Source organism: Nomascus leucogenys, chromosome 10, assembly GCF_006542625.1.
Source record: "Nomascus leucogenys isolate Asia chromosome 10, Asia_NLE_v1, whole genome shotgun sequence".
Classification (NCBI taxonomy): domain Eukaryota; kingdom Metazoa; phylum Chordata; class Mammalia; order Primates; family Hylobatidae; genus Nomascus; species Nomascus leucogenys.
The window spans coordinates 52065655-52090096 of record NC_044390.1 but is presented as its reverse complement, the minus strand read 5'-3'; the positions used below and the strand labels follow the sequence as shown (position 1 = coordinate 52090096).

Here is a 24442-nt window from a genome sequence, read left to right as displayed (position 1 = left end):
GACAGTTCTGCCTGTTTTCTGCCAAGATTCCAATCCTCGCCTGCCTCCAGGCCCTCGCCTCCCAGCGCCTCGTACCCTGAGGGACCACCCAGGCACCCCAGGCCTCTCCCAATAGTCCCACCTCTGCCAATCACCGATTGGCTTCAGGGACTGCCCATCCGCTTCATACTCGCCAATCACTGTCGCTTCCAGCGCTGACTGGCCAGGGAGCAGCCAATCGGGGCGTGGCGTGGACCCCTCCCGTGGCGCGCTCTGGGGGCGCGCGAGGCGGGGCCGTGGCGGCTGGAGGTGGCGGCGGCGGCGACGCGTCCGGGCCGGTGAGGGGGCGCGGGGGGCGCCGGGGGGGCCCAAGCGTCAGCGGCCCGCGCCTGTCGGGCTGAACTGAGGTGAGGCACGGGTCCTGTCATGGATCCCTGGGCGAGGGGCGGACGAGGCGGGGCGTGACAGTAGCGTCGCGAGGGCAGGAAGAGGTTAAAGACCCCCCCCAACCCCATACTCCACGTCTACTGCCCCCTGGGGGCTACTGCATCCAGGTTTGAGCCCCTCACCCGCAGTCCACTCACGCCTGACACCACGTCCCTTTTCGTTGACATCTCCCATACACCTCAGACTGTCCTTGCTGACATCTCCCACACCCCTGGGGCCTTGTCCCCGGCGCCCCGCACAGCTGGGTCTGACATCCCCCTCACACACCTGACACCGCGCCCCCACTCACGAACACCCGCCCCCACTCACGAACACCCCCCACATCACCTGAGACTGTCCTTGTCGATGACACCCCCACACCAACACCTGAGCCTGTGACTCCTAACTCACGGCCTCGCAACTCACACCTGGACCTGGTCCCGTCCCCCACTGCCTTTCCCCATATCCGGGTATCTGCTCGCTACTCTCGTGCCCACTCCCCCAGCAACCCGGGTCTCTCTTCCCCTGGCACCTGCCCTCTGCCCCTGGCAGCCCCACACCTCTGTCTCCCCCCTTTCTCCCCGTCTTACCCCCTCCCACCTTGGGCTTTCTTCCACGTGCACCTGTGTTCGCACACTCTCTGTAATAATCCCCCCGAATCCCCGAGGTCCTTCAATAGTCCCCCAAGCCATGGTATCTCAGGATCGCTGCACCCTCCCCTCCCCAAACAAAAGCTTACCCCAGTGTTCATTTCTAACAGTGCTTGACAGTCTATAAAGTGATTTCCGTACCTTAGAATAATCCGATCGATCAGACGAAACCAGAATCATCCCCATTTTACCAGCCACAGACCTAAACCACTTGAATGCTACAGGCAGAGCCTATTCCATCCTGGGCATCGCTGACCCTCTGCTGTAGACCCACTGCGTTTGGGCCCATCTGTTATGTTTATCTCAGAGAGATTGGCAGGAGTCGTGACTTTGACTGGGTCCGGAAAGGCTTAGCTGGAAGGGACGGCCCCTCTGCCAAGCGTGTGTCTCGGAGTCCTGGGGCGGGCTGGCGGTGGAGACGCTGCCAGAGGAGGGGGGCTCATCATCTTGGGTGCCTCCTGCAGGATGCCGGAGAGGGAGTTGCCGGGGCCGGGGCTCCCAGCTCTTGCAGACCCGGGACCCCTCTCCGACGACACTCCTTGGGCCCTTGAAGCCGATAAAGAGTAAGGAAACACTCTTTATAGAGTGAGGCAAACTAATGTTTCAGCTGTTTAAAGCTAACCTGCAAAACGAGCCTGGCGTGGTGCTAGGAATGATTCTTCTGGAACTTTTTAGTTCCCTTGAGTCTGATTTGCAAGCATGCAGCATAGAAGGAGGACAGTGGCTTTGTTGTTGAAAAGCAATAACGTGCCATTTCCTGTAAGGCTCGCGGAGCATTTCTTACCCCCTCCCACCTCTCCCTGCAAAGACGGTACCACAATGTTTCAGAGGGTCATGTCACCTTCAGCTTCTCCTGTGGAAACTGAAGCCAGTTGGGTTTTCTGTCCAACTTCAATAGGAGTCATTTAAAACATCTATGGGCGTGTATGTATATATGTATGTATATGTGTGTGGGTGTGTGTGTTGTACACATATGTACATGTACCTATATTCATATGTTTATATACATATTTTATATACACATATTTCGTGTGTGTTATATATGTACATGTGTATAAACTTTGACAAGATCATTGAGTATATAGTTTTTGGGGTTTTTTTTGAGACAGAGTCTTGCACTGTCGCCCAGGCTGGAGTGCAGTGGTGTGATCTCGGCTCATGGCAACCTCTGCCTCCTGGGTTCATGCAGTTTTCCTGCCTCAGCCTCCCGAGTAGCTGGGATTACAGGCATGTGCCACCACACCCAGCTAATTTTTGTATTTTTAATAGAAACGGGGTTTCACTATGTTGGCTAGGCTGGTCTGGCACTCCTGACCCCAAGTGATCCGCTCGCCTCAGCCTCCCAAGATGCTGGGATTACAGGCGTGAGCCACCGCCTGGCCTATTATATAGTTAAAAAGAAAAAATCAAACAGTACAAAAGGGCACGTAGTAGAAATCAGGCAGGTCTTCCCCAGCCTGCACCCCGTTCCTCCTCAGATGCACCTGCTGTTGATAATTTCTTGTGTTTTCTTCCAGAGGTAGACTATGACTGAGGTGGCAGAAAGGGGTCGGGGGAGGTATATATCCCCCACCCCTTTTAAACCACTGGCACATTTGCATTGAGCAGACATATGCATTCTAAGGCCAGTCCCTTACTGATGGCTGTTTAAGCTGCAGCCCATATTTTTTTTTACTTTTTTTTTTTTTTTGAGTTGGAGTCTCGCTCTGTCGCCCAGGCTGGAGTGCAGTGGCGCCATCTTGGCTCACTGGAAGCTCCGCCTCCCGAGTTCACGCCATTCTCCTGCCTCAGCCTCCCGAGTAGCTGGGACTACAGGCGCCCGCCACTATGCCCGGCTAATTTTTGTATTTTTAGTAGAGACAGGGTTTCACCATGTTGGCTAGGCTGGTCTTGAACTCCTGACATCAAGTGATCCACCTGTCTCGGCCTCCCAAAGTGCTAGGATGAAAGGCGTGAGCCACCATGCCTGGCCCAACATAATATACTTTTTTTTTTTTTTTTGAGACAGAGTCTTGCTGTCGCCCAGGCTGGAGTGCAATGGCGTGATCTCAGCTCACTGCAACCTCCACCTCCCGGGTTCAAGCGATTCTCCTGCCTCAGCTTCCTGAGTAGCTAGGATTACAGGCGCGTGCCACTACGCTCAGCTAATTTTTGTATTCTTTGGTAGAGACAGGGTTTCACCATGTTGGTCATGCTGGTCTTGAACTCCTGACCTCATGATCTGCCCGCCTTGACCTCCCAAAGTGCTGGGATTACAGGTGTGAACCACCGCGCCCGGCCGATATACTTTTTATGAAGAAGTATTTCATGTTTAAAGTAAAAAATGCAAATGCACTTTTAAAAGCCCTGTCTTGCAAAACCCAAACAAGCGAATGATTCTGATTGTCTCAATAATCCCCTCTTAATGTCTAACTGCCAAAATAGAAGAGACAGACAAAAAAAACTGTATGACACGTGGGCAGAGGCCTGACTTCAGTATGACGACACCCTCCATCTGGCACCAGTGGTGAGAAATTGGACAATTAGAGAGAGTCTCGAAACAGCTTCCCAGACAGATTTAACATCTGACTCGTCTCAATCTCTCATGATGCCCTCATCTTTCTTTTCCTAGACCCAAGTGAAAAAAAAAAAAAAATCAGCAACAGCTAAATGGTTCTTCTAGCAACTGTTCTTGTTGAGGTACCTTGAGCCAAAATCTCAGCACCACCACTGCTCCCTGCTACAGGGACAAGCTTCACAGAGAAGGAACTCAAAAAAAAATTTTTTTTTAACAGAAGAACAGGGTCTTGTTCTGTTGCCCAGGCTGGAGTGCAATGGTGCAATCATAGCTCACTGCAGCATTGAACTTCTGGGCTCAAGCAGTTCTCCACCTTAGCCTCCCAACTAGCTGAGACCATTTGCGCACGCCACCACGCCCGGCTAATTTTTAAATTTTTTTTATAGAGATGGGGTTTCGCCATGTTGCCCGAGCTGGTCTCAAACTCCTGGGCTCAAGCAATACTCCTGCCTCATCCACCCAAAGTGTTGGGTGGTGTGAACCACTGCGTCCAGCCCCAAATATTTCTTGAACTTTAGTCTGACTGGCAGAGAAACAAGTCTAATGTTTAATCCCTACCCTACAAGCCAGAACACCTAAGAGAGGGGTAGGAAGCATGGAAGCGATGTTCAAAAGGATCTCTTGTGCTGTTTTTTACCTATCAGATGGGACAGACCACAAAACTTGATAGTAAGATAACTGAGCTGGCCGCAGGAGAGGAAATCAGGCTTTCCAACTTCACAGTTGAGAGGAGGAAGAGGAATATGCCCTTTGACTTGGCCCTTTTTTTTTTTTTTTGAGACAGGGTCTAGCTCTGTCGTCCAGGCTGGAGAGGAGTGCAGTGGCGTGATTATAGCTCACTGCAGCCTTGAACTCCTTGGTTCAAGCAATCCTCCCACCTCAGCCTCCTGAGTAACTGTGGACTACAGGCACGGCCGGCAAGACACGGGGGTCTGAAGTGTCTGAGCACGGTTGGAGCCCAAACACGTTCACTGTGTATTTAGTACATGCTGATGCATGCATCTATCCATTGCAGCTCTGTTTGTAAAGCTAAATATGGGCTGCAGTGGCCGGGCGCGGTGGCTCACGCCTGTAATCCCAGCACTTTGGGAGGCCGAGGCAGGCTGATCACAAGGTCAGGGGATTGAGACCATCCTGGCTAACACGGTGGCTGGTGGCTACTTGGGAGGCTGAGGCAGGGAGAATTGCTTAAACCCGGGAGGCGGAGGTTGCAGTGAGCCAAGATCGTGCCACTACACTCCAGCCTGGGCAACAGGGCAAGACTCCGTCTCAAGAAAAAAATAAAAACAAAAATAGCCGGCTGTGGTGGTGCACACCCGTAGTCCCAGCTACTCAGGAGACTGAGGCAGGAGAATCGCTTGAACCCTGGAGGCGGAGGTTGCAGTGAGCTGAGATGGCACCACTGCATTCCAGCCTGGGTGACAGAGCGAGACTTAGTCTCAAATAAATAAATAAATTAGCTGGCCTTGGTGGCATGTGCCTATAGTCCTAGCTACTCGGGAGGCTGAGGTGGGAGGATCACTCGAGCTCAGCGGGTTGAGGCTGCAGTGAGCCATGATTGCGCCGCTGCACTCCAGCCTGGGTGACAGTGAGGTTCAGTCTCTTAAAAAAAAAAAAAAGTATATAACGTGTATGTGAAAAGAAAGAAGATTTAACCAATAATAAAATTAGCACCCAGCTGAGGAAGTAGAATGTTGTCCCCTGGAGGCCCCACCCTGTTCACAGAGCTATTTTTAAAATATGCTTGTCAACATTTGTTTTCTTCACTGAGCACCTTTTGCTACTACCATCTTGGGCAGAATGCTTGGATTCCAGCGGCTCAACAAAGTTCTCTGCTGGCCAGATTTTCTGCTGAGCTCTCTGCCAGCCCAGCAGCCTGTGAGGTTCTGGCAGGCAAATGGCTGAGAACAAGCCACCAGCTGAGGGACAGGCCAACACTTGAAGGCTTAGCCTCAGATCCCTGCATATTTGTTTCCCGTGGCTGCCATAATAAGTTACCACAAACTGGGGGGCTTCAGACAACAGAAATGTATCCTGTCATAGTTGTGGAGGCCTAAAGTCCAAAATCAAGGTGTCAACAGGACTGGTTCCTTCTGGAGGCCCTGAGGGAGTCCTTCCCAGGCCTTTCTCTGGGCAAACCTTGAAGTTCTTGGCTCGTGGCTACATCACTCCAGTCTCTGCCTTTGTATTCATGTGGCTTTCTCCCTGTTGTGTGTGTCTTTGTGTCCTATTTTTTTTTTTTTTTTAGAGATGGGGGCTTGCTATGTTGTTCACGCTGGAGTGCAGTGCTATGATCATAGTTCACTGCAACCTCTAACTCTTTGGCTTAAGTGATTCTCCTGCTTCAGCCTGCTGAGTAGCTGGGACTACAGGCGCAGGCCACCACTCCTGGATCTCCTCTTCTTTTTTTTTTTTTTTTTTTTTTGAGACAGGGTCGTGCTCTGTTGCCCAGGCTGGAATGCAGAGGTGCGATCTTCGCTCACTGCAACCTCTGCCTCCCAGGTTCAAGCGTTTCTCCTGCCTCAGCCTCCTGAGTAGTTGGGATTATAGGCATGCACCACCACATCCAGCTAATTTTATTTTTTATTTTTTTGAGACAGAGTCTTGCTCTGTCGCCCAGGCTGGAGTGCAGTGGTGTGATCTCGTCTCACTGCAAGCTCCACCTCCCAGGTTCACACCATTCTTCTGCCTCAGCTTCCCGAGTAGCTGGGACTACAGGTGCCTGCCACCATGCCCGGCTAATTTTTTGTATTTTTTTAGTAGAGACAGGGTTTCACCGTGTTAGCCAGGATGGTCTTGATCTCCTGACCTTGTGATCCACCTGCCTCAGCCTCCCAAAGTGCTGGGATTACAGGCGTGAGCCACCCTGCCTGGCCTTTTTTTTTTTTTTTTTTTTTTTTTTTTAGACAAAGTTTCGCTCTTGTTGCCCAGGCTGGAGTACAATGGTGTGATCTCGGCTCACCGCAACCTCCACCTCCCAGGTTCAAGCCATTCTCCTGCCTCAGCCTCCCAAGTAGCTAGGATTACAGGTGTGCACCACCACATCCAGCTAATTTTTGTATTTTCAGTAGAGACAGGGTTTTGCCATGTTGGCCAGGCTGGTCTTGAACTCTTGACCTCAAGTGATCCGCCCAACTCGGCCTCCCAAAGTGCTGGGATTACAGACGTGAGCCACTCCCAGCCAATCCCCTCTTCTTATAAGGACACTAGTCCTTGGGTTTAGGGCTCACCCTAAATCTCAAGGTGAACTCATCTTAAGATCCTTAACTGATTGCATCTGCAAAGACCCTATTTCCAAAGAAGGCCACGTTCTGAGGTTGCAGGTAGACATGAATTTGGGAGGATGTCATTCAATCCTTATACTTGCTGAGCCAGTATTTCCAAGAGGACATTATTAAGGGAAATGCTTGTTCAGGTGCCTCTGTTACTTCAGGAAGAATAGGCCAGTGGGGTCAGACACGTTCCTCAGCCCCTCCAGATGGCTCATGTTGGCAGCTTCGCTTACTTACCTGTCTCCCTCGGAAGGTGGAGGCATCTAGATGCTCTAAGCCACCAAGGACCTGGACTAGTGAATGCATAACGTCTTTTTTTTTTTTTTAACACAGGGTCTCACTTTCTCACTTTTTTGCTCTGGCTAGAGTGTGGTGGCAAGATCACAGCTCACTGCCACCTCGAATTCCTGGGCTCAAGTGATCCTCCTGCCTCAGCCTCCCAAGTAGCTGGGACTATAGGCACGCACCACCATGCCTGGCTAACTTTTAAATTTTTTGTAGAGACAGGGTCTTTCCATCCTTCCCAGGCTGGTCTCAAACCCCTGGGTTCAAGCCATCCTCCTGCCTCTGCCTCCCAAAGTGCTGGGATTAGAGGTGTGAGCCGCCGCACCCAGCTCCAAGTGTGTACATCTTAATTTTGCTTTCTGGGCTGTGAGCTCAGTCCTGTGATTATCTCCTGTTGATACCTGGTCTCAGAAGGATAGGGAGCATGGACACACATCAGACCACCACCAAGTGATTGGAGTTCCGTATTGGTCAGTCTTGAGGAGAAGCTGGGGTGCTATGGTCTGATCTTCAGGGGGCCAGGGAGATTTTCAGGAAACTCTGGGAGATCTGAAGCTGAGGAATTAACTACATGGCAGAGCCAAGGGCTAGCAGAAAGCAAAATTAGGGCTGGTGCAGTGGCTCACACCTGTAATCCCAGCACTTTGGGAGGCCGAGGTGGGCGAATCACCTGAGGTCAGGAGTTTGAGACCAGCCTGGCCAACATGGTGAAACCTATCTCTGCTAAAAATATAAAAATTAGCCAGGCGTGGTGGCAGGCACCTGTAATCCCAGCTACTCAGGAGACTGAAGCAGGAGATTCACTTGAACCTGGGAGGCAGAGGTTGCAGTGAGCCAAGATTGCACCACTCCACTCCAGCCTAGGCAACAAAGCGAGAATCTATCTCAAAAAAAGATAAAATAAAAATAAAAATAAAGGAATGTTCTTTGATGAGCAGCGGGACAAATCATCTAAGTTTTGTTTCACATTGTAGGGAGATTAACCTGTGGGGGGATGCTCAAACTGGCATGGGGTGACCCAGGATGAATGAGGGTCTTCAGGTGGTGAGATTAGGCAAGTGGGATCTTGCTGTGTTGCCCAGGCTGATCTCCAATTCCTGGGCTCGAGCTGTCCTCCCACCCCAGCCTCCCAAAGTACTGGGATTACAGGTGTGAGCCACCATGCCTGGCGAATATGTACATTTCAATCACGGGTCATGGGGAAGCCATGTGTCAGTGTCTCAAAAGCATACTCAGTAGGCTGGGGCCGTGTTAAATGGGATTTGCCCCAGCCCTGTCTGATTCCTTATTAGGGAGAATGATACTTGCCAATACTTGTCACCCACTTGAGTGGCACTATCCTGTGAAGATGGTGACAGATGAGGAAATCAAAGAATGGGAGGTTTTTTACTTTAAATTTTTTGTTTGTTTGTTTTTTCAGAGTCTCACTGTGTTACCCAGGCTGGAGTGCAGTGGCCTGATCTTGGCTCACTGCAGCCTCTGCCTCCCGGGCTCAAGTGATTCTCATGCCTCAGCCTCCTGAGTAGCTACGATTACAGGCACCTGCCACCATGTCCGGCTAATTTTTGTATTTAGCCAGGCCTGTGGAGACAGGGTTTTGCCATGTTGGCCAGGCTGGTCTCAAACTCCTGACCTCAAGTGATCTGCCCGCCTCGGCCTCCCAAAATGCTGGGATTACAGGCATGAGCCACCTCACTCAGCCGAAATTTTTTTTTAGAGACAGGGTCTTGTTCTGTTGCCCAGGCTAGAGTGCAGTGGTGTAATCACAGCGTATGCAGCCTCGACCTCCTGGGTTCAAGTGATCTTCCCACCTCAACCTCCAGAGTAGCTGAGACTATAAGTGTGCACCACCATACCTGGCTAATTTATTTTGTAGAGACAGGGCCTCACTCTGTCACCCATGCTGGAGTACAGTGGTGGGATCATAGCTCACTGCAGCCTTGAACTCCTGGCCTCAAGTGGTCCTCCTGCCTCGGCCTCCCAAAGTGCCGGGATTACAGGTATGACCCACTGTATGTGGCCTATGTGGAGGTTTAGTGACACATCCAAGGTGTCACATGCTAGACACCATCATCCCACAACACAGTGTGGGGTGGCAGGGAGCCTGTGCATGCTGCTGTGTCGCTATGAGGAAAAGAATGATTGAAGGGGTGCATTCTTGCTGCTGTGGGAGGGATGGCTGAAGGGCAGGAGGACGGGACAGCAACAGGCAAAAGCACCTGTCTGCAGCTGTTATGTTTCTGCTTCCTTGCTGGGCATGGACACTGAGTGTGACATGGACCCTTGCCTTCCAGGGACCCCTGCCTTCCAGGGACCCCTGCCTTCCAGGGACCCCCAGCCTGGTTGCGGGGAAGCAAGTGGAGAGTGGCCCCTCAAGTGCAGCAGAGAACCACAGACTACTCAGTGCAGGGCAGAGCAGTTAACTTTGGGGGCAGTGAAGCCAGGACATTTAGGAGCTTTGAAGGATGCAGAGAAGTTTGCCAGGATCGGAGACTGCGGCCAAAGCAAAACTTGGCATGTCCAGGGAATTAATTCACTTGTCTAGCAAATAGTTGTTGAAGGCCAATCAAATGTGGATTGCTGTGCCAGGTTCCGTGTGGTAAGAATGTGGGCCTTTTTTGTTTTTTTGTTTTTTTGTTTTATGAGATGAAATCTTTCACTATCACCCAGGCTGGAGTGCAGTGGTGTGATCTTCTCGGCTCACTGCAGCCTCCGTCCCCTAGGTTCAAGCAATTCTCCTGCCCCAGCCTCCCGAATAGCTGGGATTACAGGTGTGTACCACCATGCTGGCTAATTTTTGTATTTTTAGTAGAGACGGGATTTAAACATGTTAGCCAGGATAGTCTTGAACTCCCGACCTTAAATGATCCACCTGCCTTGGCCTCCCAAACTGCTGGGATGAAAGGCGTGAGCCACTGCGCCCAGCTAATTTTTGTATTTTTGTAGAGACAGGGTTTTCCCATGTTGCCCAGGCTGGTCTTGAACTCGTGGCCCCAAGTGATCCGCCCACCTTGGCCTCCCAAAGTGCTGGGATTACAGGCATGAGCCACCACACCCGACCAAACATAGGGCTTTTGAGGCGAGGACAGTCACTGAAGTAGACCCTCTTGGTGGAGGGATGTGAGTACCATTCAGTACTTTGGATTGTTTTAGATAACATCTAACGGCCTTTGGTGACAGGTGTGGGCAGCACTGTCTGCAAGGACAGAGGACAGCAATTGATCATAGAATTTCCTGGATCTTTCAGAGTGTTTAACTCATAGAGATCACAACAAGGGTTGCCGTAACCAAAGATTGTCTGAAAGGCACACAGGAGTGAATGCAGCAGGAAGAAACTCCCCATTTGTGAGGCAGCCTGCGGGGTCGGGGTTAACAGGCAGCAGCCATTATGTAAGATGTGCCCGGATCCCTTAGGCAGAGTTAATGCTTATTAACTAGAAAAGAAAACAGCCTTTATCGGCTGGCAGATAGGATGTTAATTGGCTTCCATTTACTGAGAGATTACAGGATCCATTTCACGGCTGCTTATAATAAACTCCATCCACAGAGAAACTGTTCCCATCCCCGTCCAATGTTTGTACAAACATTTCCTGAGTCCCAAGGGGTGGAGCTGGCAGTTGTATGGTGGTCCCCACAAGGTAACAGCATAAATGGTGGGCCTGTCTTATGGCTGGTCGGGAAGCTATGAGACAGGCTCAAGGGAATCAGGCATATGTGCATATGAGTGTGTGTGTGTGTGACAGTGTGTGTGAGAGTGTGTGTATGTATGTGTGTGAGCGAGTATGAGTGTGTATGTGTGAGTGTGTGTGTATTAGGATAGCTGTGCACATGGGGCTTATGGGATGCTTGGGTTTGAAATTGCCTGATTCAGAACAAGAAGCAGCCTTGTGGCTGGGTGCAGTGGTTCACACCTGTAATCCCAACACTTTGGGAGGCAGAGGCAGGTCTATTGCTTGAGGCCAGGAGTTTGAGACCAGCCTGGGCAGCATAGCAAGACCCCGTCTCTACTAAAAATAATTTTAAAATTAGCTGGGCATGATAGTGTACACCCATAGTCCTAGCTACTCAGAGGCTAAGGTGGAAAGATCACTTGAGCCCAAAAGATGGAGGCTGCAGTGAGCTATGATTGTACCACTGCATTCCAGCCTGGGTGACAGAGTGAGACCCTGTCTCGACAAAAAAAGAAGTAGCTTGTCCTGCCCTCTCCCAAGCAACTGCCAACTTGCTTGGAACCAGTGTTCCCATTGCTCTGGAGGTTCTATGCTGGAGCTGGTGTGATTATGAGTTATCGAAGATCCCATGCTCCAGGTTCACGTTTCCTGAATAATGCTGCTTAGTAAGTCATTTCCTATGTCATCCTCCCATACCCTGCCAAGCTTTGTTTTTTGTTTGATGAATGGAAAGATTGCATGAACAGAAACAGCATGGGAAAAGATACACGTATGTTATTTGGGGCTGGCCCCCTCTGCCTGGCCGCTGGTAGTCACCCTTGTGGGGACACCTGAATCCCAGTTCAGAAAGCACTGGCGTCCTAGGTACTCACAAAAGGTACCTAGAGTGAATGTGGCAAGGCTGGGCCTCCTGGAGCCACAGGACACTGTCATCTGTGGTTGTAAATACTGTGTGGGGCTGGGGCAGTACAAGGTACCTACCCCAGCACAGCATACAAGTCAGGACTCTGGCAGGTGCAAGTGACAGAAACCCATCCTATGCTGACTGAACCAGAAAGGGTGCTTCCTGGGCTCCATGACAGCAAAGTCCGTGTGCTTTTGGCACCACTGGCTGCCAGATCCCCCTAGCCTGCAGGTATCCTCCTTCACCTCCTGGCCTTGCTCTGCCCTCTAACTCTGTGTCAACTCTGCCCTGCAATCTCACACCCTGCTGGCTTCCCCTCCCCTGAAGAAAGAGGACTTCTCCGGCCCGATTGTTCCCTCAAAAGTCCCAGGTCTCAGTCTTTGGGGGCAGCACTCTGAACCTAGGGGAGTGTGAAGTCTCATTACCTGACCATGGCCACCTGGGTCACCCTGGTGTCAAGGGGAGGATCAGCCCCACTTTCTCCATAGTGACAGGGAGCAGAGCGAGTGGTTTCCCAGAATGCTATCCTCAGAAGGGATGGCCACTGTGCGTGTGGACCAACTGTGGAGCTTCAGTGCCTCCTCCAGGCTTTCATCACTGCTAAGATCATCAACAGGTATTCTTGGCCAGGTGTGGTGGCTTACACCTGTAATCCCAGCATTTTGGGAGGCCGAGGCAGGTGGATACCTTGAGGTCAGGAGTTTGAGACCAGCCTGCCCAACATGGTGAAACCTTGTCTCTACTAAAAAAAAAAAAAAAATACAAAAATTGGCCAGACCTGGTGGTGCGTGCCTGTAATCCCAGCTACTGGGGAGACTGAGGCACAAGAATCACTTGAACCTGGGAGGCAGAGGTTGCAGTGAGCCAAGATCATGCCACTGCACTCCAGCCTGGGCAACACAGCGAGACTCCATCTTAAAAAAACAAAACAAAACAGGTGTTCTCCACAGGTGGGAGGAAAGTGGGAAAGAGCAAACTGAACACGTCCACTCCCAAAGCCCAGCCATTCAAGTCCCCTGGGAATTACGAATCGCTTGTCTGCCCCACTCCCAGGTTTGGCGTCCATTGGCCTGGGAGGGGGTGTGGCAGAGGTGTTTTGTTTGTGCTGTTTAAACATTTTAAATTGAGATATAGCTTACATAGAGTAAAGCACATAAATCCTAAGTGTATATATAGCTCAGTGAATTTTTACGTATATATTCATCCTTGGAACCAGATCAAGACAGTTTTCAAGCCTCCAGCTGGCTCCTTCCTGCCCCCTCCCTGATATACCCCCTAGAGGTAACCAGTATTCTAATCTTTATCACCATAAATGTGTTTTGTACTTACGTTTCTTAAAAATTGTGGTGGGCTGGGTGCAATGGCTCATGTTTGTAATTCCAGCACTTTGGGAGGCAGAGGCTGGAGGACAGCTTGAGCCCAGGAGTTCAAGACCAGCCTGGGCAACATAGTGAGACCCCATCTCTACAAAAAATTTAAAATTTAGCTGGGCATGGTGGCTCACACCTGTAGCCCCAGCTACTCAGGAGGCTGAGGTAGGAGAATCATTTGAGCTGGGGAGTTGGAGGCTGCAGTGAGCCATCATAGTGCCACTGCACTCCAGCCTGGGTGGCAGAGCGAGACCCTGTCTCAAAAATAAATAAATAAAAAGTGTGGTAAAATACACAGTACTTAAAAATGCCACTTTTAAGCGTTCAGTTCAGTGGCATTAAGTACATTCACACTGTTGTGCAACCATCACCACCATCCGTCTCCATAACTCTTCCATCTTGCAAAACTGAAACTGTCCCCATTAAAAAGTAACTCTCTGTTCCCCCGCTCCCAGCCCCTGGCACCTGCCATTCTACTTTCTGTCTCTATGAATGTGATGACTCTAGGGACCTCATATAAGTGGATTCGTACGGTATTTGTCCTTTTGTGACTGGCTCATTTCACTCAGCATGACATCCCCAGGGTCCATCCGTGTGGCAGCAGGTATCGACATTTGGATGTGTATAAAACATTTTGCTTACTGAGCTTGACTGTTATGCAGACAGAATCATTCAGTATGCAGCTGGGCGCAGTGGCTCACACCTGTAATCTCAGCGCTTTGGGAGGCCAAGATGAGCAGATCACCTGAGGCCAGGAGTTCGAGACCAGCCTGGCCAACATGGCGAAACCCCATTTTTCCTAAATACAAAAAATTAGCTGAGTGTGGTGGTGCATGCCTGTAATCCCAGCTACTCGGGAGGCTGAGGCACAAGAATCACTTGAACCTGGGAGGTGGAGGTTGCAGTGAGCTGAGATCGTGCCATTGCACTCCAGCTTGGGTGACAGAGTGAGACTCCAACTCAAAAAAAAAAAAATCATTCAGTACACAACCTTTTGTGTCTGGCTTCTGCTTCTTCACTGGTGTGTCTGTGAGATCCATCCATGTCGTTGTCACGTGTAGCAGCAGTTTGGTGTGTTACATTGTGTCCCATCATGGGACATACCACACACGTGTTCCCATTCTCCTGTGGGTGGTCTTTGGGGTTGTGTCCATAGAGTGTGCTCATCATTGCCATGATATGCTGCTGGGCAGGTCTTCAAAGCTCTGAGGGCTGTATATGGGGAGGCTGGAGGGAGAGGCCTCTATGGCAGGCTGGCTTGTAGGAATCTTGGCTGCACTGGGCAGAAGCAGAGGTCTGGAGGTGGGAGACCCAGCCGGCATTGGGCGGTGGGGGTACTTTGTGTCTCCCTACAAGCACAGCCTGCAATAGCCCACTTGCATTCAGCATGAAGGTGTGTGTGCCTGACACAGCCTCAGCCTGTTTGTTTCCCTGGTCAGCCTGAGGTCACTCCAGCCTTGGGTTCTTCCTTCTTGCTGTTCTCCCTCCCTGGTGTACTCCTTCCCTTCCAGATCCCAGGACAGACCCCTTTCCCCCACCCCATGTCCCTCCTCCTACATAGACTCTGTGCACATGGTCATCCCTGTGTGGGTCATTTGCAGTACCGATAGAGACCGTGAAGGTGTGCCTCCACAGAGCATGTACGCAGCAAGCATGCAGCAAGCACACAGAGGGAGTGACCTATGAATGTCCAGCAGCTAATCTAATTCCAAGTAACCTAGTAGGGAGGGAAGGATCTGTAAGAAAAGGGAGACCCAAGGTCATGAACATTGCCTGAGTCAGCCCAGGGTGTACCCAGGCTCCTACCACCCCCGTTATCCTGCCAGAGCAGAGAAGGGCCTCCCAGGGCTAGTGGGAACCTGGGCAGGTTTTTGTATGTGTGTCAAAATGCACATAACTTAAAAGTTACCATTGTGACCTTTTTTTTTTTTTTTTTTTGAGATGTAATCTTGCTCTTGTCCCCCAGGCTGGAGTGCAATGGCGTGATCTTGGCTCATTGTGAGCCTTTTAAAGCGAACAATTCAGTGGTATATAGTATAATCACAGTGTTGTGCAACCACTGCCTTCATCTGATTTCAGAACTTTTATTTTTTTATTTTTTTATTTTTTAGACAATTTTTTATTTTTTTATTTTTTATTTTTATTTTTTATTTTTTATCTTGCTGTGTCACCCAGGCTGGAGTGCAATGGCGCAATCTCGGCTCACTGCAACCTCCACCTCCTGGGTTCAAGCGATTCTCCTGCCTCAACCTCCCAAGTAGCTGGGATTACAGGTGCAGGCCATCATACCCAGCTAATTTTTGTATTTTTAGTAGAGACAGGGTCTCACCATGTTGGCCAGGGTGGTCTTGAACTCATGACTTCAAGTTATCTGACTGCCTCAGCCTCCCAAAGTGCTGGGATTATAGGTGTGAGCCACGACACCTGGCCAATTTCAGAACATTTTCATCACCCCCAAAAGGAAATCTCATCCCCATTAGCAGTCACTCCCCATTCCACAGCCCCCAGCCCCTAGCAACCACCAATCTGGTTCCTATCTCTAAGTATTTACCTGTTCTGGGCATTTCATATCAATGGAACCTCACATTATGTGGTCTTTTGTGTCTGGTTTCTCTACGCAGTATTGTGTTTTTGAGGTTCATCTATGTTGTAGCATGGATCAGTGCTTCATTCCTTTTCATGGCTGAGTAGTAGTCCATCGTGCGAACATTTTGTATATCCATTCATCTGTTGACGAGCAGTTGGGTTGCTTCCACTTTTTGGCTGTTGTGAATCTTACTGCTAGGAGCATTCATGTACAAGTTTCATTGTTGTTGCTATTGTTTCTATTGTGTTGGGGTCTCACTATGTTGCCCAGGCTGGTCTTGAACTCCTAGCCTAAAGCATCCTCCTGCTTTAGCCTCCCAAAGTGCTGAGATTATGGGTGTGAGCCACCATGACCAGCCCCATGCACAAGTTTTGTGTGGACCCTTTGGTTCTCTGCCTGGGAGTGGAATTGCTGGGCCACAATAGTATCTCCCTATGTAACTTGTGAAGGAACCTCCACGCTGATTTCCACAATGGCTGCCCCATCTAACGTTCCCAGCATACAAGGACATCAGTTTCTCCACTTGCTCGCCTGGCAGGTTTTAGTCAGATGCTTGGCAGGATGGGAGTCAGGAGGAGAATGTGTGTTCCGCATGTGTAGGCTTGTCAGCCAGCCCTGGGGTGGGATGGTGAGACCAGCTCTCAGATGAGGAGGCCGAGGTCCTGGGAGCTGGTACACTTGCCTGAGGGTGCTCATCTGGTGAAGAGCAGAGTGGGCTTGAATCTGTGACCCTGCCTTCAAGTTCACAAAGGGAAATGCTTCCTCAGTAGGTGACTGAGGGCGAAGGGTCATTGCTTGTGCCCCAGCAGTGACATTTTAGGGATAAGGACAGCCCCACCCCCCACCCATTGGATCCATGAGTAAGGAGACAGAAAAGGAAGGAGACAAGGGGAGGGGCTCTCACCCAGAAGTACAGTGTCCTCTTCCTTCATTTGGACCAGGCTCAGGGCTCAGGGTTCTGCTGATGAAATAGGTTCCTCCCAAGCCAGGTGCAGTGGCTCACACCTGTAATCTCAACACTTTGGGAGGTTGAGGTGGGAGGATCACTTGAGGCCAGGAGTTCGAGACTAGCCTGGGCAACATAGCAAGACCTCATCTCTACAAAAAAATTAAGAAATTAAGGCTGGGCATGGTGGTGCATGCCTATAATTCCAGCACTTTGGGAGGCCAAGGTGGGCAGATTGCATGAGCTTAGTTTGAGACCAGCCTGGGCAACATGGTGAAACCCCATCTCAACGAAAAATACAAAAATTAGCTGGGCTTGGTGGTACCTATCTGTGGTCCCAGCTACTTGGGAAGCTAAGGCAGGAGAGTCTCTTGAGCCCAGGAGATCAAAGCTGCAGTGACCTGAGATTGTGCTACTGCACTCCAGCCTGGGCAACAGAGAGAGACCGTATAAAATTAAAAAAAATAAAAAATAAAAAAAAAGAAAGGAGGGAGGGAGGGAAATTAACCAGGCATGGTGGTGCACATGTATAGTCCCAGCTATTCAGGAAACTGAGGCAGGAGTTTGGGGAATCCCTTGAGCCCAGGAGTTTGAAGTTACAATGAGCTGATTGTGCCACTACACTCCTACCTGGGTGACAGAGGGAGACCCTGAAAAAATAAAAAAAGAAGAAAGAACAAAGAAAAGAAAGGAGGGAGGGAAAGAGAGGAAGGGAGGAAGGAGAAATACCCTCCCCACAGACTTGTCATTGGGGCACATTTCTGCAGGATGTCCCAGGTGGCCCCGGGGTAACTTTCCAGCACTGGACCCATAAGGAACCACAGGGGCCACCAGTATGACCAGCCTGGCAGGGGGTGATGACGAGAGGAAGTGACACCCCAACAACAGAACCTGGAAAGAAGCTGTTTCCAGTGCCAGTTGGCCCGTCTGTTTTTAAATAAACAGAAGCATGTTTCATGTTTTGTCCTCATAGCGTCCCTGGCAGTGTCATGGGACACTCAGGTGGTACCACTAGTTCTGACAACCTCTTCTCGCTTGGGAAGCCGAGGTGGGGGCTGATGGGCGTAAACCACCTGTTCCTTATAGTGACAAAGAGGAGAATGCCACTGAGGGTGGGGGTCATGGGAACTGGGGCTTCCTCCCCGAACCCATCCAAGCCTCCCTGTCCCAGGAAACAACCTCACCACCTCCAGGTCTCAGGCAGAACCTGGACAGGCTCCTGAGGCACCTGCCACCTCCCTCCACGGCAGCCTACCGTCCAGGCCCCACGCTGTCACCTGAGTGGTCCCGTGGTGTCCTCTGGCTTCCCTGCCTCACTGTCCTCTTCGCTCCTTTAGCCGAGTGACCTCTGTCCCTGGAGACCCATTCCCTCTCTCACTAGCCCCATGGGCTTTGCATTTTGTGGCTGGAATGTGGCTCTGCCATGCCTTGGACACTGCCCCTCAGGGAGGCCGACCTGATCACCTGGTCGCTGGTCGCAAGTCTGGGTACATGTTGTCATGGAAGTGATTGGCCTCCTGGGACCACTCCCACTAGGGCTGGCAGCTCTAGTGTCCGGTTATTTGACATCAGCCTGACGTCCACCTCCCATCACTCCCCTGGCCACTAACCCAGTTGGTCCTCTTCCCTTGTGACAGCCTGTGTCCACTTCCTGTTGCCACCATAACCACCACAAACGTGGAGGCATAAAGCAACACGTTTGTCATCTTTAGGTTCTGGTCATCAGGAGTCTAAAATGGGAGTGCAGGGCTGGGTTTCTTCTGGAGGCTCAGGAAGAGAATCTGTGTCTTTGCCTTTCCCAGCTTCTATCCCCCGGGGCCTCTCCCTCCACCTCTAAAGCCAGCAGCAGAGCGCACTCACATTTCCTCCAGCTCTCCTGCCTCTATCCTTTGTTTGTTCTGGTCCTTTTCCTTTTCCTTTTCCTTCCTTTCCTGACAGAGTCTTGCTCCATCACCCAGGCTGGAGTGCAGTGGCGCAACCTCCACCTCCTGGGTTCAGGCAATTCTCGTGCCTCAGCCACCCAAGTAGCTGGGGCTACAGGAATGTGCCACCACACCCGACTAATTTTTGTATTTTTTGTAAGAGACAGGGTTTGCCATGTCAACCAGGCTGGTCTCGATGCCTGACCTCAACTGATCCACTTGCCTTGGCCTCCCAAAGTGCTGGAATTACAAGCATGAGCCACTGATCTTGGCCTTTTTTTTTTTTTTTTTGAGACAAGGTCTTGCTGTGTCACCCAGGCTGGGGTTCAGTGGTGTGATCACACCTCACTGCAGCCTCCAACTCCTGGGCTCAAGCCATCCTCCCATCTTGGCCTCCTATAGGTATGTGCCACCACGCCCAGCTAATTTTGTTGTTGTTGTTGTTGAGATGGAGTCTCTTTCTGTCACCCAGGCTAGAGTGTAGTGGGGCAATCTCAGTTCACTGCAACCTCTGCCTCCTGGGTTCAAGTGATTCTCCTGCCTCAGCCTCCCTGAGTAGCTGGGACTACAGGTGCGCGCCACCACACCCAGCTAATTTTTTTTTTTTGTATTTTTAGTAGAGGTGAGGTTTCACCATGTTGGCCATGCTGGTCATGAACTCTTGACCTCAGGTGATCCACCTGCCCCAGCCTCCCAAAGTGCTGGTATTACAGGTGTGAGCCACTGTGCTCAGCCACACCCAGCTAATTTTTAAATTTTTTATACAAATGGAATCTCACTGTGTTACCCAGGCTGCTCTCACCTGGCCCTTAAGCGATCTTCCCACCTCCGAAAGTGCTGGGATTATAAGGCATGAGCCACTGCACCTGGCCTCTCCTGCATCCCCCGCATCGGGACCCTGGTGATTACACTGGGGCCATCCAGATAATCCAGGACAGTCTCCCCCATCTCAAGACCCTTAACTTCATCACATCTAAAAAGTCCCTTTTGTCATGTAAGATCACATATTCATGGTGTCTAGGGTTTAGGATGCAGACATCTTTGAGTGCTATTATTGAGCCTAACGCAGCCCATTATGATGGTCCTTAAGGTTCCCCTTTCCAGGGAAGTCACCCCAAATGTCATGACAAGAGGGTTTCAGGATCTCCAGCCTCGGCTCTCTGGCCTCCTGCCCCCGCCCTGCCCAGCAGCATCATTCAACCTCTTCTGCGGCTCCTCTTACCTCAAGGGTGAAGGCGTGAATTGGCAAACCCACAGCACTAACTGCATAGGCACCAGGCCAGGCCAGCACAGTGAACGAGTGTCGTGGAGGGAAGTCACAGGAGCAGTGAGGATGCAGAGCAGAGGTACAGCCTGAGCAAGGGGCAGAGAGCCCCAGAAAAAGTGAAAGGGTACCTCACTCCTGCATACCCCACTGCCCCAGCATGCACCTCCTGGCCCCTGCACACACCATCCCACACCCAACTGCCTCTAAATGCATCTCCGGGGCCCTGCACACACTGCCCACACCCCCATCACCCCAGCGTGCCCCTGCAGGCACCTCCAGTGCCCTGCACACACCTGCCAATAACCCAGCGTGCCCCTGCAGGCACCTCCAGGGCCTTGCACACACCTGCCCATACCCCACCACCACAGCATGCCTGGACCCTGCACATACCTGCCTGCATCCCATCACCACAGCGTGCCCTGGCAGGCACCTCTGGGGTGTTGCACACACCATCTCCCACCCAGCATCCACCACAGGCCCCGCCTCCCCTCTACGTCTGCATAGTCAGGTTTGGGGCCCACAGATGCATTGACATGGGTATATCCAGTTCAGCTTCTCCAGCCACCTGAGTCTTTGGGGCAACCTCTTCATCGTAGTGAAATCTCCACCCACCCTCCCTCCCCAAACCCACTTCTTTGTCTACGGCGGTGGATGTATAGCATCACATCCCCAGAGGATAATGGAGCATTTGGGTTTAATGGACAGTGCAAAGTGAATATCCACAAGGCCACACAGATAAGAATCAATGACTGAAAAAATAAATGGAGGAGGAGAGACAGCCGTCCCTGTGGAATAATTCCAAGTCCTATCCATCGATGCTCCCCCTTCCGGGAAGTGGAGCTTAACCCATCCCCATCCCATCAGACTGGGCTGCTTCCGAAGAATAGAGTAGGGAATGGGGAATACCCACTTGACGGAGGCCCCTGGCTGAACCCACCTTACCCAAGAGGTCCAGGTGTGGGTCACCTGGGGGAAGTTGCCCTCCTACACCCCCAGAACTGGCTGTTCCTTTAGGTTAAGCAAAGTCTTGAGTAAGGGCACATGGGCAGGGCAAGGTGGTTCACACCTATAATCCCAACTACTGGGGAGGTGAGGTAAGGTGGGAGGATCACTTGAGCCCAGGAGTTGCAGACCAGCCTGGGCAACATAGCAAGACCCCATCTCAAAAAAAAAAGGAGGGGGTACATGGTCCTCTAGAGTGCTTGATGAAATGGTGTTGAGACTTACCTTGGTGGCTGTGGGTGCCTAGGGGCCAGGCTCCATGGAGAAGAACCTGGTTGTGGCTTTTGGATCCTGCACTGGGGCCTGAGTTGCCTCTGTCCTTGGACTTGGCCAAACTTCCCTGAGTTTCATCTGCAGAGTAGGGAAACAGCGCCTCACCATGAGGGGTAAAGAGGAACCACGGTGACCCCAGTCATTAGCGGCAGTGATTGTCACCATTGTCTTCAGCCCAGCTAGGCCCCACTAGCCAGTGGCTGTGGCCTCAGGCAAGCACCCAGACTGCCTCAGCTTCCCCAGCTGTGAAGCTGAACTGAGACTCCTCAGTTAAGGCTGGGAGGATTCCAGGGCAAAGGGATCTCTGAACAATAGCCACACTTTTTCTTTTTTTTTTTTTTGGAGAAGGAGTCTCATTCTGTCGCCCAGGCTGGAGTGCAGTGCCGCGATCTCAGCTCACTGCAACCTCTGCTTCCCAGGTTCAAGCTCTTCTCCTGCCTCAGCCTCCCGAGTAGCTGGGATTACAGGTGCCCACCACATGCCCAGCTAATTTTTGTATTTTTAGTAGAAACGGGCTTTTGCCATTTTGCCCAGGCTGGTCTTGAACTTCAGGTGAGGCTGGCCTTGGCCTCCCAAAGTGTTAGGATTACAGTGTGAGCCACCACACCCGGCCAGTAGCCACTATTGTGTTGTATGGGTGCCTGTGTCTTCACCCCATTCTCACCCCCACATGCAGAGGCAGAAACAGGCCCTGGAGGAAGGAAGGCCTTTGCCTGAGCATGGCCCCAGACATGGGGAGGGGAGGGGAGGGGAGAGAAGGGGGGAGGGGAGGGGAGAGAAGGGGGGAGGGGGCCAGCCAGGGTCAGGGTGCACTCTGCTGAGAAGGGCAATGGGTTCCCTGAAAGCCAGGGCTGCCAGTGCCCTTCCCTGCCCCTCAACACAGCCCCTGGGTGTAGCCACACTGGCTCAGAGTCACCCTCCACAGTACCCCTTGGGACCATGTGCCCTGGAGGGCCTGGACCGAGAGAAGTCAGATCACCCGGCCAGTCCTTCTATAGCCACAGACACCCAACATGTGTTTCCCAGACTTGGCATGCCCCAGAAGCTGCTGGTTTTCTCCAGGCTTTGTTTGTTTTAGCACTTTATGAGGGAGAGTCTCGCTCTGTCACCCAGGCTGGAGTGCAGTGGCATGATCACGGCTCACTGAAACCTCTGCCTCCCAGGTTCAAGCGATTCTCCTGCCTCAGCCTCCTGAGTAGCTAGGACTACAAGTGAGCACCACCATACCTGGCTAATTTTTGTATTTTTAGTAGAGACAGGGTTTCACCATGTTGCCCAGGCTGGTCTCGAACTCCTGACTTCAGGTGATCCACCTGCCTTGGCATCCCAAAGTGCTGGGATTACAGGCGTGAGCCACTACACCCGGTCCAGAGAAATTATTAAGTGTCCTGTAGGGAGATGCTCAGAGGCCATGCAAACACCCTATTTCTCATCCTGTTTTCACCCACTCATTGTAGCATCTGCCCATGGTTTTATTTTATTTAACGCTAGTCCATTTTTTTTGAAATAACATTTTTAAATTGTTTATATTTAACGTGTACAACATGTTGTGTGGTTTTCGGGGGTTTTGCTTGTTTTTTTGTTTTGTTCTGTTTTTTTGAGACATAGTCTTGCTCTCTCACCCAGGCTGGAGTGCAGTGGTGCGATCTCAGCTCACTGTAACCTCAACTTCTTGGTTTCAGATGATCCTCCTGCCTCAGCCTCCTGAGTAGCTGGGACTACAGGTACATGCCACCACACCTGGCTAATTTTTGTATTTTTTGTAGAGATGGGGCTTTTCCATGTTGCCCAGGTTGGACAATGTGATGTTCTGATATATTTACTTTGATATACATATATAGTGAAGTGATTACTACAGTCAAACAAACTGCAAACTAATATAAAAATCATCCTGGCTGGGCGCGGTGGCTCACGCCTGTAATCCCAGCACTGTGGGAGGCCAAGGCGGGCGGACCACGAGGTCAGGAGATCGAGACCATCTTGGCTAACACGGTGAAACCCCGTCTCTACTAAAAATACAAAAAATTAGCCAGGCACGGTGGCGGGCGCCTGTAATCCCAGCTACTTGGGAGGCTGAGGCAGGAGAATGGCATGAACCTGGGAGGTGGAGCTTGCAGTGAGCGGAGATAGCGCCACTGCAGTCCAGGCTGGGCGAAGGAGCAAGACTCCGTCTCTTAAAAAAAAAAAAAAAAAATCATCCCATATAGTTACCATATGTGTGGGGGTGTGGTGGGTGGGGAGGGTGAGGTTACCAGTAATTGATACAATGTTATTAACTATAGTCCTCATGCTGTCCATTAGATCTCTAGCATACTTGCCTTTCATAACTGTAATTCTGTTCCATTTGACCTACAATCTTCCCATTTCCCCCTGCTCCTGGTAACCGCCATTTTACTGGATTTCTATGTATTTGATTTTTTTTTTCTAATTCCACATATAAGTGAGATCATGCAGCATCTGTCTTTCTGTGCCTGGCTTATTCGGTTATTCATGTATCTTCTAAGTTCATCTGAATTGTCACAGGTGTCAGGATCTCTTTTTTGTGTGTGTTTGTGACAGAGTCTCGCTCTGTCGCCCAGGCTGGAGTGCAGTGGCACGATCTCAGCTCACAGCAACCTCCACCTCCCAGGTTCAAGCCGAGATTCTCCTGCCTCGGCCTCCTGAGTAGCTGGGATTACAGACGCACACCACCACACCCAGCTGATTTTTGTATTTTTAGTAGAGACGGAGTTTCACCATGTTGGCCAGGCTGGTCTTGAACTCCTGACCTCATATGATCCGCCCACTTCGGCCTCCCAAAGTGCTGGGATTACAGGTGTGAGCCACCGTGCCCAGCCGTCCCCATGGTTCTTGATGGCAACAATTAATACTGGCCTTTGCCTAATGGTGTTTTCTATTTCCATCATTCCATCTGCATTTATTAATTGAAATTCAACTGTAAGGAAGTGCTGTCTCTTCTCCCCCATTTATTGAGCTACTTGGAAAAACAAAGACCATCCAAATGAGAGCAGCACAGCCTGCTTATTCAGAGTTTGCAAGGGAGTCAGCCAAAGCTCCAAGGCAGGCAGGGGAGAGGGAGAGCTGTGGAGTGGAAAAGGGCAGGCTCAAGTGAGCCCACAGGAGGCTGTCGGCCTGGGGAAGCTGGGGACAGCCAGCTAACAGCGAGTGTCCTGTGGGGTTGCTTAGGGAAACACAATTGGCTTTCTCTGGTTGGTCCTAAGTTGGAAGTGGGGGCCAATGTTAGAGAAGCTGCAATCACTGACCAGGTCCTGAGCGTTGCTGCAGAGGTTGGTGCTTGGTTTCCAGAGCTGGTTGCTGCACAGGTTTTGGG

General features: G+C 51.1%; 1 protein-coding gene across 1 annotated transcript in view; it reads left to right on the top strand.

The window, feature by feature from the left end:
- The first annotated feature begins 264 nt into the window (after positions 1-264).
- The window catches only part of SLC25A42 (solute carrier family 25 member 42), a 49842-nt gene continuing 25664 nt past the window's right edge, over positions 265-24442 (top strand). Inside the window, exon 1 of the mRNA XM_003275844.2 lies at positions 265-386. The gene's annotated coding sequence lies outside the window, so the exon portion shown is untranslated. The remainder of the gene's footprint in view (positions 387-24442) is intronic.